The 13,200-nt window shown below is 44.8% G+C and overlaps 1 protein-coding gene and 1 long non-coding RNA gene across 4 annotated transcripts in view; one reads left to right on the top strand and one right to left on the bottom strand.

Annotated features, from left to right (window-relative positions):
- Nucleotides 1–13,200, bottom strand: part of LOC111933286 (schwannomin-interacting protein 1) — an 83,080-nt gene that overhangs the window by 46,476 nt on the left and 23,404 nt on the right. The gene's annotated exons all lie outside the window — the stretch shown is intronic.
- LOC147651383 (uncharacterized) lies at nucleotides 1,501–10,186 on the top strand. Its single transcript, XR_015274228.1, has 4 exons — nucleotides 1,501–2,206; nucleotides 4,306–4,405; nucleotides 7,497–7,618; nucleotides 7,884–10,186. It is a non-coding gene; the product is annotated as an uncharacterized LOC147651383 (long non-coding RNA).

Consider the following 13,200-nt stretch of genomic DNA (forward strand, 5'->3'; position numbering starts at 1 on the left):
CCTGGAGGTGTTCATCAGCATTCCTGGGATTTCCCAAATCAAATCGGCATCTCCAGCCTCTCGCACGCGCTTCCCAGTGGGAATGAGCACAGGAACAGCTCTGGGAACAGGGATAGCAGGGCTGGATCCAGCTGGAGCTCCTGCTTTTGGCAGCACTTCCCGGCCTGCCTGGGCATGGAATGCAGGGGAGGCTTCCAGCTCCGCAAGGAAAAACTGCTGGGAATTCCAGGAAAAACTGTGGGATTGTCCTTTTTAAGGAGTTCAGATCCTGGCAGATCCTGGTGGTGTTGAGGGTGGTGGCCAGGTCGGGCTCTGCTCCCTGTGGTGCCTGCTGGCTGCATCCCTGTGGCTCCCGCCGGGATTTATCCCTGGAATTTCACTGGTTGTGGCAATCCCAGATGGGATTTAATCCTGGAAACGGATTAAAGTGTCCAGAGGATCCTGTTTCCTTCCTCATGGAGATCAGGTGGAATCTGGGGTGCCTGAAGCTGCTCCACAGTGGCCAAACCCCAAAATCCACTCTTTCCCTTGGAAAACCCCTTTCCATTGGGATTGGGATGAGCAATTATCTCATCACTAATGCTTCCCTCTGCTCAAACCAGAACTGGACAAGTCAGAATTCCTGCCCTGTTAGCTGAACTAAATGACATTCCAGCAGCAGGGAACTCCAGCCAATGAATTCCCAGCCTCAATTCCTTGTGTTTATTATCCTATGGATTCTTTTCCACATTTAAGGTGAGCTTGTTGCAACCTTGGACTGTGTGAGACGAGAAGGGTGAAGGGCAACCCAAGCCATCCCAGCATGGAATTCCCAGGCTCCTGCAGCTCCAATTTATCCAAAATTGGAACCCACCGATTGCAACAAAATCCCTTTTTCATGGATTTTGGAAAGAAGGGAATATTGGAAATATTTTCCCTATGGATGAGAACATGAAGCTGCACTTTGGGATGGGCTGTCCTGGGCTGGAGCAGGAGCCAACTCTGGGATTGGGAACTCTCAGAATTTAGTGGGATTTGAAAATCCCTGATTCCACCTGGGGAAAAAAAAAAATCCCTAAATCCAGCATTGCTGGGAACTGCATCCTGATCCACCTGGAGGGGTGTGTTCTGCTGTGGGGAACTGCGAGCAGCTCTTTTAGAAACAACCGGTGGGGAAGGAAATCAACCCAAATGAGGCAAAAACATCGTGCCTGAGAACCGTTTATTTGGAATGAGAAAAAAAACTTTAAAAAAAGGAGTTACCCTGCTAAAGAGGGGTAAAAAAACAGAGCGAGGGGGAGAAAAATGGGAGGGAGGGAGGGAGGGAGGGAGGGAGGGAGGGAGGGAGGGAGGGAGGGAGGGAGGGAGGGAGGGAGGGAGGGAGGGAGGGAGGGAGGGAGGGAGGGAGGGAGGGAGGAAGAGGAGGAAGAGGAGGAAGAGGAGGAAGAGGAGGAAGAGGAGGAAGAGGAGGAAGAGGAGGAAGAGGGGAAAGAGGGCGATACCAGTCCCGGCCGTGTCCCCGAGGCCGCTGCCTGGCCGGGGGTGGCTCCGGAGGCCATGGACACTCGCTGAGGGGACACCCGGGCAGGGCGGCTGCGGCCCGGCCAGGAACGGGCAGCGCTCTGCCTCGGGGGCGGGCAGGGCTGGAGCCTGGTGGCTCGGGAAGGGAGCAGGGACGGAGCAGGAGGGACACGGGGACATGGGAGAGCCGTGAGGGGTATGGGGAGGGGAGTGAGGCGTGAAGGGAGAGGGGACAGGAGTGAGGGACACGGGGAGACGGGAGAGCCGTGAGGGACACGGGGAGAGGAGTGAAGTGCACGGGGAGACGGGGAGGAGTGAGAGGCGTGAGGGACACGGAGAGATGGGAGAGGAGTGAGGGGCACGGGGAGAGTCGTGAGGGACACGGAGAGATGGGAGAGCCGTAAGGGGCACGGGACATGGGGAGAGAGGAGAGGAGATAGGAGAGCCGTGAGGGACACGGGGAGAGAGGAGAGGAGTGAGAGGAGATGGGAGGGCCATGAGGGACACGGGGAGGGGGGAGAGCCGTGAGGGACACGGGGAGGGGGGAGAGCCGTGAGGGACACGGGGAGATGGGTGAGAGGAGAGGCGTGAGGGACACGGGGAGACGGGAGAGCCGTGAGGGACATGGGAGTGAGGAGTGAGGCGTGAGGGACACGGAGACATAGGAGAGGAGACGTGAGAGCCGTGAGGGCCGGAGAGCCGAAAGGTAGGCAGAGTAAAAAGGATAAAATACGCGGGGCCGGGGTCAGGGCAAAAAGCGTAACACTCAAAATCCCTCAAAACGACGAAAGTATCAACTCCAAAAGCCCCAGAGGCAAAAAGCAAAAGGCACGAGGTCCCAAAATCCCACACCCCAAAGCCAGTTCGAAACGCCCTCAGGTTTGTGGCAGTGAGGTTTCCTGCCCCTGACTGCTCCTAAACCTCGCAGGGGAGCGGTAGCGGAGACATCGTGGTGTGATTGTGGTGTCCCTGCTGGGGACAGTGACCTGGGGACAGTGACCTGGGGACAGTGAGCTCAGTGTCCCTGCTGGGGACAGGGACCTTGGGAACAGTGACCTGGGGACAGTGAGCTCAGTGCCCCCACTGGGGACAGTGACCTGGGGACAGTGACCTCGGGGAGAGTGACCTCGGTGTCCTTGCTGGGGACAGTGACCTGGGGACAGTGACCTGGGGACAGTGACCTCGGTGTCCTTGCTGGGGACAGTGACCTGGGGACAGTGACCTGGGGACAGTGACCTCGGGGACAGTGACCTCGGTGTCCCCACTAGCTCCCTGTCCCATGCAGGACATGAACTGGTTGCCAGTGTGAGAAATGTTTTAAAATTTCAGAAGTTTAATAAGGGCTATGAAGGGACTTTCACAGCACTGGGTGGATCCGTAGGTAGATGCAAGCTGGTTAACTATAACAATTCTATTTACAAAGATATTTTTATTCCATTGATCAAATGCATATTTATAAAGATGATACATATTTAAACTTTTCTTTTTATTTCTTTTACACCTTTTGGGAATTTTTAGCTTGGTTTAACCTTTGACTCATTGTGCATTATTGTAGGTTTGATTTTTGGGAGTTGTGTATGCTGTTTTTTCCCAATGTATATGCTATCTTTTTACAACATATATGCTGGTTTTTCACAGCCATAAATGGGGAGTTATTGATAATTGAATGGTTAATGGCAGAAATGTTTTTTATGTTTTTTAATGTTATTTTTATGGGTTTTTTAATGTTATTTAATCATACAGATGGTTTTAACTATTTTTACAAACATTTTTACCATTGTTAGTTATAAAAATAAAGGTATTAGTCACTTCTGTTAAAGTTAATATTACAATGTCCCTCCCCACCTTTAGACAGTTTGTCCCTGACTCCCTCAGAACTAATTCATTAATGAACTATGATTAATGAGTGATGATTCCTTGGCTCCTTTAATTCCTCCTTTTCAATAAGGGATTAGGATTTTCCCTAATGGGTTTCTCCTTATGAGATTGGAGCACAAACAAACTTAAACCTGACTCCACCTTCCTCTTCCCATTCCCATCCCCTTGGAAAAGGACAGGGAAAGGGGGAATAGCTGACAGTGGCAGAGGGATGGCTGGGATATTGGGATGGAATTGGATTTTCCCAGGGATGTTCCATGCCTGGAAGTGTCCAAGGCCAGCTGGGAGCACCCTGGGATAGTGGGAGGTGTTATAGAAATGTAGAGATCATCCAAGAAAAGTGGGAATGTTTCTAGCAGCGAGAAATTTGCAGGAAGCTCAAAAAACAGGGATTTCCAAGCACCAAGCCTTGGAATCTGTTTGTGAACTTCTCCTTTCCACAGGCTCTCTGGATGGTGGGAAAAGGCAGGAAAAATTCCCCCTTTTTCCAAGTCAGACCACAAATAAAGCAATCCCAGACCAATATCCCAACCCTTCCAACCCTTAATTCCATTCTACCTCTTAAATTCCAACTTGTCATAATTCCCTTTTCCATTACAAAGCTTGGAAATCTCACCCCCATCAGGGGTTATTCCCTTAAATAACCTGTCCTGACTTTTAAAATTCCCTTTCTTAATGGACTAAAAGGAGCAGCTGTTGGGATGTTCTGCATCCTGACAGGAAATCCAGGCTGACATTTGGAGCGGGAGAATCCCAGGAGAGGCGTCCTCAGCTCCCTCCTTGAGCCTTGCTTTAGGTAAATTTTATTTTTTCATGGATCAGCACAGCTGGAAAATGAACACAAAGTACTCCTTGCAAGTCTCCTCCAGGAAAGGAATGATTAAAATAAAAATATATTTATTTTTCCTCGTTTTTTTCCCATTGCAGTTCTTCAGGGATGTGTTAATCCTCAGGGGATTCCTCCCAGGAAGAGCCACAAGGCAAAAAAAAAAAAAACCCTTCAAGGTTTAAAGAATAAAAAAAAAAGGTGAGGAACATTCAAGAGAGAATTTTTCATTTTCAAGGATTAAATTATGCCTGGATCAAACAAAAACTAGGAAAATAAATCCCAGGGAAAAAAGAAAAAGGGAATAAATCCCAGAATTTGGCATTCTAGGTCCATCTGCTGTTGGAAATATGGAAAGATCCTCAAGATATTTTGGCTGTAAAATACCTCCAGCAGGGGCAAATTGGGGGAAAAACCCTCCTGAGCAAACCTGGAGTGAAAAACACCCAGAGAGAATGGAAGAAAGTGCAAAAAATGGGGTGAAAAATATTAAAAAAGGAAAAAAAACCCAAAGAATCAATGGAGATGGTGGCACAGAAGGCAAAAATTGGAAGGAAAAGCCCCCAAAAAATGAGATTGAAGGGAAGAAATTGAGCAGCCAGGAAAAAAACCTGAGGAAGGTCAACGTAGGAGCACAGTGTCAGGAAAAATACAGCAAAATGCACCAAAAAGTTGGAAAAATGCTGCAAAAATTGGAAAAAATACAGGAAACGGGGAAAAAACACACCAAGAAGGGGGGAAATACACCAAGAAGTTAAAAAAATCCACAACTTTAAGTTTAAAACTGAATTTATTTCCTACTTAGGCAGTGGTGGAGCCTGAGCAGGGGTAGGATCAGCCTTGTTCCCTTTCCCTGAATCCCTGCTTGGAAAAAAAGAGATTCCAGAGCAAGTGAGGCCATTAATTATTAATTAACAGGGGAGAATTAAAATTGGAACGAAACCTTGGATAATTTAAAATCAACCCAAAGCAGAGCTGAGCTGCAGAGGGGGAGGAAGGGCTCTGGAAAAGCTGGGAAGAGCCGCTCCAGAGGGATAAATAATTCACAGGGCGTTTCATTTATTCAGCTTTCTTTACTTTCCTAATGTTCCAGAGAGGGAGGGAGGGAGGGAAGGATGGGGATGAGCGGCTCAGGCAGGAGAGGAGGGAATGTGGAGAGCCCAGCAATCCCTCTCCTGCAATTCCAGCCTTTCAGGACACCTTTCAATCCCTATTTTATGTTAAAAGTGGGATTTTCTATCCATTTATATCCATGAGATCAGCCCTCATTAATTAATTTATTCCTGGAGCCACAGGGATGTTCCACTCCTGGTGACTCTGGAATGAGCACTGGGTGTTCCAACCTCCTGAGTCTGGAATATCATGGAATGATGGGCCAGGAGGAGCTCTCTGTTTCAGAGAGGATGTGGGAGCACAGGGAATGTGGAGAGCCCAGCAGAGCTGCTGCTCTCCCTCTCCCGCAATTCCAACTCTTCAGGACACGTTTCCATCCCTTTTTTACACTAAAAGTGGGATTTTAGCTCCATTTATATCCATGAGGTGGTTGAAATCAGCCCTCGTTAATTAATTTATTCCTGGAGCCACGCTGCTCTGCCTTTCCCGGTGCCTCTGGAATGAACGCGGGTTATTCCCAACCTCCTGCTCCTAATTTATTCCCCATCCCGTATTTATTTCTCAGTCTCCCTAATCAGGAGGAAACAAGTGATTAGCGCTGATGGGAGGCTAATTAAGAGATTATCAGAGAGGACAATAAAATCAGCGCTGGGAAACAGAAGAAATCCGTCCTGGAAATGCACATTCCTTCTGGGACAGCAGTCGGATTTTGGGCTCTGGCAGAGGGATAAATTTGGGTTGGGAGTGGCTCAGATGAGCTCGGAAAAGCGGAGTCAGCTCTCATTCCATGGCTTAATTTGCATTTTTTGCAGTGACATCACCCGGCAGCGGTGACACAGCAAAATCTGGGATTTATTCATGGATTTGGGAGAGCTCTTCACTTCCTGGAGTGTGGTTTTATGGATGAGAGCGGGATGGGAATGATGGAGCAAAAGGAATCCTTGGGATTTTCCCGGTGGTAGGAGGAAAACCAGCGTCAGGAATAGCTCAGGGACCCCAGGTGCCATGGAACCATTCCCAAAACAGGAATTAATTATGGAAAATAAATCATCCCTCAAAAACCATCCCCAAAGTGCCTTTCCTGAAGGGTCTCACAGCAGCTCCCCAAATTCCCTTTGCTGCAGAGGGGCGGCTCTGATCCCAAATTCTGCTCCCTAAGCACAAATCCAACTGGGAAGAAGCAATCCCTGGCTTGGAAAGTGAGGTTTTTTTAATGACACAATAATTCCTTTGTGTCATTTTCTGCATTTCAGGTCAGGGAATGGAAGAAGTGGGTGAAATTGGTGGAGACCAGAACCAAAATGACCCCCCCAGCTTTGATCTGAGGCCAACCCTCAGCATTAAAACTGCAAATTGATCCCAAAAAGTTCTTAACTGGGGTGACACTTTTTAAATTTTAAAATTGTTTTTATTTTTTTTAATTTAAATTTTTAAATTTTCTTTAGATTTTTTTTTTTAGATTTATTTAAAGTTAAAAAAAATAAATTGAAATTTCTTTTTAATTTTTAACTTTTTTAAAAATTTATTTCCTTTTTCACCACATAAACATTGCAAACCCCTGGTCACAGGAACAAATCTATCCATGGACACCTCGAGGGTGCCCCAATCCCACACCTGGACACAGCTGGCTTGGGATAAATAAAAATCAAGGATTTCAAGGCTTCTCTCTTCCCATGAACAACAGCACCAGGGTAAATTCCCCTCCCAGGAAACAGAATAAAAATCCAGTGGCAGCACAAACTCTGGCCAGGATCTCCTGGATCCCAAAATATGAGGTGGCAGCATAGAGAATTTAATGAAGAATAAAGAACTTTTCAGAGCAGCATTGCTGAATGATTTTTTATCGCTGGAGAGGGGAAAAACAAAAAAAAAATCCAGATTTTCTTTGCTGGTTTCCATTTCTCCAACTCCTGTCAGCCAAAATAGTGAGGGGCACAAAAACCTTTCAAATGAGATCTGGCAGATTTGTGGGAAAATAAATTCATTTGAGTTTTTCATTTGACTTTTTCCCAGATCCTATTCCTGGGAAGAGGATTTGCAGCTGGATTTGCAGCTTCCCGGTGTCAGTCTTTTCTAGGAATTGTTAATAAAAGTCAGATGTCCTGGGGGCAGAGGGAGGGATTGTTATTTAATGTTTCAAATCTAGAATATTGTAATAATCCCTCATTAATTCCATCAGCTCCCTGCAGACAACTGAAGGGGGAAGGATTTAAAGGAAGATCCTGGCAAAATGATTTAACACCCAACCTCCATCGCAGAGAAATCATAACCCTGGCAAGAAAATTAATCTGAAAATTAAAGGTAAATGCCAATGGAAATCTCTTAACCCTTCATATAAATATTTTCACTCTTCCCCCCCTCTTTTTTTTGTTTTATCAACCTCTTTTTGTTTGTATTTTTTAAAAAAATGTTCATCCAGGTATTAATATTTTTTTAGGATATTTTAAATATTCCATCTTCTATTTAAATTCATTCTTTTGGAAGTGAAGCAGAGCTGAGTATTAGAGGCACCCATTAATATTTCTATTTTAGTTTAATTATTCATTATGGACAAATGCCACTGCAGGAAATTGTTGTGTCCCCACCTCTGGTTTTTAACTGTCTCCTTGGGATTCCTGTTGATTTGGGAGGAGCAGGGAATGGAGGAATTGAGAAGGAATTCATGGATCCATGGAGGGCCTAATCAGGTTGGTATAAACTCATTTACTGAATAAATCTCAGATAAGTGATAAGAACATCACAGCCAATAAATAGCTTCCCACAAAGGTTAAACTTCAGGCTGTCTCATTTGGAGAAAATCATTGTTTTCCTAAAATAAGCAACCCATTAAGGTGGGAAATAGCAGGAATAATTCCTGGAATAGCCTCCATAGCTCTCTTGAGACTGATCTTTATTGGCAGCCAGGGGAGCTTGGCCCCCTAATGGGACAATTTAAATGCATAACAGCTCCAATCAGCTCCTAAAGGGTGTCCCCACATTCCTTATGTTGATGTGGCTCTCCCAGAAAACCCTGGATAACTCAGAGGCCTTTAAAGCACAAGGAAATCTTCTCCTGCCTGTCTCAGGCTGGGCCATTACCAGTTGTGCCCTTAAAGATAGGATGGGTTGTGTGGAAGGCAAAACTCAAATTCACCTTTCCTTCTACAGGGCCCTGTTTTAAACAAACCTAAAAAAAAAACCCCAAAACTGGTTCTGTGACCACATCAGCTCCCCCAAAATAAAGCAACAGCAATCTGCAGTGATGGGCAGAAATGCAGAGTTTGGGACAGCATCTGGGAGAGGAAGAGGCAGGGATTTCATATTTTGGGAGAAAATTCCTTGGGAACAGCTCCTGTTTGTCTTATTGTTTGAAGGCCACCCAAAATTGAACAATTTGAGTGTCCAGGCTGTCTTGAACGCCAGGAGATTTCAATTTCTCCTGATCAGATTGTCCAAAACCCATTCAGTTTTTCCTGAGCCAATTGTCAAAATTTCCCTGAGGGGTTAATTAATCTGTCAGGTTAATTAGGCTCTGCTTTTACTTATTTAATTTTTTTTCCAGTTTTTATGTTGAGGTTACAATTATTTGAGATTTAACAGCACCTTCAAGTATTTGATCAGTCCCAGTCTTTCACCACTGGGATTTTGCTCCTCACAAATCTGACCTCTCAGAAAGTCCTGGCTGAAATGGCCAGTTTTTTCCTGGAAAATTAAAAAGTAGGCCCTGGCTTTGCTCAGCAGCAAGACTTGAGGTAAATTAACTTTCACTTTGGGTTTTGATGGATGTTTCATGAACCCAGCATTGTTCAGCTGGAAATCTTGGAGCTATTTTTCATCCCAAACCTCTCCTGAGCAGCTCCTTTGACAGGTTATTAAGATTTTAGTGTCACTGTGGAAACATTTTTCCAGGCATCTTGGCTGTGATCAGGAGAGGTTCACTGCTCCTTCTCCATCTGCTGATCTTCCAAACCAGCTACATTTAAAAATTAAACATTTTAAAAGAAATATTTAATAAGCATCAACTTCCAATCCTAGATTCTTCATCCTAATGACCAAGCAAGGCTCCCATGGTTTAATTGAGGTGCTGAAGGGGAGGAAGTTGAGTTATCAGTCAGTGGGAAAAGTCAGGCTGCTCTGAAAAATCCCCAAATTATGGAGGCAGGGAGAGATTCATTTAGGGACTGATCCCCCAGCATCGCTGTGCCAAGGGATCCAGGAGTTGGGATGCAGATGGATACCGGATATTTGTGTTTCACATGTGTCCATCCAGGTTTTATGGAACTGGATCATGCAATTAGAAGTTACTTCATACACAGGGATATTTATGTTAGGATACAGCTACATTTCCTGTTTACACCAAGGTGAATTCCCAAAACCTCAGGGAATTTCTGTGTTTTAAGTGAAATTCCACAGGAATTAAATTTATCTCCAGCACTGATTTAACCAAGGAAATGCGCAACGTTCTGGGACACCTTCCCCATCCCTGGAAGTGCCCAAGGACAGGCTGGGCAGGGCTTGGAGCACCCTGGGACAGTGGAAAGTGTCCCTGCCCAAGGCATGGGGTGGGATGGCATTTAAGGTCCCTTCCCACCCTAATCATCCTGGAATTCTAGGAAAACACAGGAGGAACAAAAAATCCAACACATTGGGAGTTCACTTGTAGACATCTAAGTTTCTGACGTGGATCAATCCAGAATATCCAGCCAAACCCAGCTCATTCCCACTGGTTCAGCTGCTCCATGACTGGAGAAGACACTAAAATAAACCATTAAAAGGAAAAAACACCATAAACCAATCCCACACTCAAGTGCCTGTTCAGCCCTAATTAAGTGGGAAAACCCCAACATCAGGTTATGCTAAAAATGACCTTTAATTCAACTTAAAAAAAAATATATATATAATTAGAGTTTATACTTGCACATTTAAAAAAAAATAATCCCTCTTGGAAGTGCCCCAGTTTGGGACTAAACCCAGATTTACCTGAATCAAACCTGCCCCAACCTCATTTGTTCTGTCACACTCTAAGCAAGACCCTTCTCCAACTTTCCCTCTCTTTATGCTCCTGCTATGAAACCTCTACTGAGGCTCATGTATCCCCAAAGAAATTCCATGAGTTTTTAGGACCTTTTCCACCATTGGAATCAACTTTTCCAGCAGACAAAGTTCCACTGTGTGGCAAAGGCTGGAAACAAAGGACAGTGATGTTGTAAAAAGCCAAATAAAGCCCTTCAGTGCTGCTGGAAAATGCATCCATTGACAGCCAGGAGCTCTGCAATTCCTTTTTCGTGGAGAGAGGAGTCGGTGACAGCCTCTCATTTCTTTGCCATGATTATCTCATGGTGGGCACAGCCTTTAATAAATGAAATAATTCTTTTTTTGTGTGTCAAAGAGCAGGGTTTAAAATAAAAGCATGGAAAAGATAAATCCCAAAAGCAAGGACAGCTGAAAGGACATTGCCACGGAAGGTCTGAGTTTCTGTTCCGAGGGAAATTAAGTGGGAACATTTGGAATTAAAATATCTCCTCGCTGGGCAAAAAAAGTGAATATTCTTAATTTTCTGGATCATTAAACTCCCCCTGGAAAACGAGTTAAGGAACTCTGGGATATTTTTACAGCATTTCTGATGATGTGATGAGTCAGGCTCAGACTTGCAGGGAATCAGTGCCCCCCAAAGATTTCTCCAAGAGGGAGCAAGAATCCTTAGGGAAAGGTCACAATCCAGGCCCAAAATTGTCCAATTCCCTTTATTTGGGGATAAGGAGCAGCAAAGGATCTGTTTCATTAGAAGGGAATGAAGGAGTTCCTGCAGATGGATTTAACAAAGAAGAGTATCAGGATTAAAGGCGTGGAATGGGAATTGGGACATGGAGAAGCCAGGCTGGGATTTGTACCTGCAAATTCCAAGCTCTTCAGAGCCTCAGTGTTGTCCTAGAAGAACTTTAGGGGTCAATCAAAGCTTTGGGGCTTTTTTTCCCCCCAGAAATGGGAAGGGGCAGACGAAGGTCGAGCCCTGCCCTACAACCACCCATGGAACTCCACCCCACAAAGCGAATTTAGAATTGTTTTGGAAGAAAATCCAGGAAATATTTGGCCGTCAGGAAGAGAAACATCAAAATGGGCCCCAAATGGGCAGGAAGCCACAGCAGGATCCCCAGTTTTGGGAGAGACACCAAGGCCATCATTTCATGGAATCACAGAGTCCTTAAGGTTGGAAGAGACTCCCAAGATCAAATCCAACCATCAGCCCACATTCACCACTAAATAATGTCCTCAAGTGCCACATCCACACATTTTCTGGGGCACTTCCAGGGATGCTGAATCCATGAATCCACCACTTGCCTGGACAGCCAAATTTAATTTCTCTACATCCTAAAAAACACAGCTCTGGATTAAAAACACTGAATTCTCCACGGCACCTCCGTATTCCCTTTCCACTTCCTTCAACGTGGGAAATCTATTCCTGAAATTTGGCTTTGAGGTTTCCTATTTAAGTTTGCACCCCAATTTTGCAAAATTAAACACAGGAGACGAGGTAAATCCCTAGCTTTCTGGGAAGCACAGCAGGTTTTTACAGGAGAGGGGGAAACAGCACTGCAGTGTTCATAAATAGCACAAATTCAGCATGGGAAATATTATGACATCTTCATCTAATTTACATAATTTACATAAAAATAAAATTACAGGGGAATATTCAATTCCTACATGCAAAACCTTCTTTCCCTTTCCCTCTCTGAATGAGATTCTCCTTTTGCTTCTCAGCGGATTTTATCCAATATCTGGGATTTCTGGACACTGGCATAATCAAATCTAACAATAATTTGATTTTCTCCTGAGCTCCTCAGAGCACCAAAGCGATTTTATTATTCTGTAGATGGTTTGAAAGCATCTTTATTGAAGGCCCATAAATGTCTTTAAAGCTATCTCAGTGCCAATGGATCAAGAATACTCCTGAAATTCCTTGTTATGCCTTGTACCTGAAAAATCCATTTGGAACAGCTTCTCCTGTATTGAATTCCTGTCTGGAGCAGCTGATTTAAGCAGCTGATAGAGGATGGCAAGTGGCCCATTCATTGTGTTATCATTTTATACACTCTGTCCATAAAACCCCCAGGAGAAGGATGGACTGTCTGTCCATGAGAAATAATCCACTGGCTGAGCTTTATTGGAACAGCGATGGAATTTTAAATACCTTGGAAAAGCCAAAGCGTGGCTGCTGACCTGAATGGAGCCGCGTGTTCCAAGCGCCACGTTCAGGCTCGGAATGAGAGGAATTAATGCAATTAAAGCATTGCCTTGATTAGGAACTGGAAACAAGGGTTTAGTTGGAAAAACAAGAGCTCCTAAATTTTCAAATAGTGAAGGACTGGTGTACACACAGTGTGGGGAATGTGTTATCAGAACAGCAGGAAAATGTCCAGTATAATAAACCACAGGAATATTCCACAGTTCACCTGCATCTGGTGTTCCCAGGACTGCTCAACTCCCAGAATTTTCCTGCCCTGGCCAACAGGAGGAAAAAATATTTAATTCAGTGTCAGCAAAGGGCAAAATAAGGTCAAAATTTCCAAAGTCAGCAGTGAAGGAAAATTTAAAGCGCAGTCCAAGGGATAAGGACACAAGTGGGGTATGAGGTGATCCTGGCACTGCTAAACAAAGTCTTGCTGGAGAGAAGAGCCTGAGAAACGGGAAACCCCTCCAAAATTCACTGTTACATGGGTAGGACAGAGGAACTTTGGGGAATTTGGGGGTTCACAGAAGCTGATATTTTAAAGGAAAGGGAGAAAGAGCAGCAGAAGTTGAAAAAGGGAGAGCCAAGTGATGCAATCAAACAAATTGTGGAAGTAATGAATAATCCAGAATAAACCCCAGAGTCCACTGCTGGACTTTGATCTCTTAAACACCTT

Source organism: Cyanistes caeruleus, chromosome 10 (genome assembly GCF_971803275.1).
Source record: "Cyanistes caeruleus chromosome 10, bCyaCae1.hap1.1, whole genome shotgun sequence".
NCBI classification, from domain to species: Eukaryota; Metazoa; Chordata; class Aves; order Passeriformes; family Paridae; genus Cyanistes; species Cyanistes caeruleus.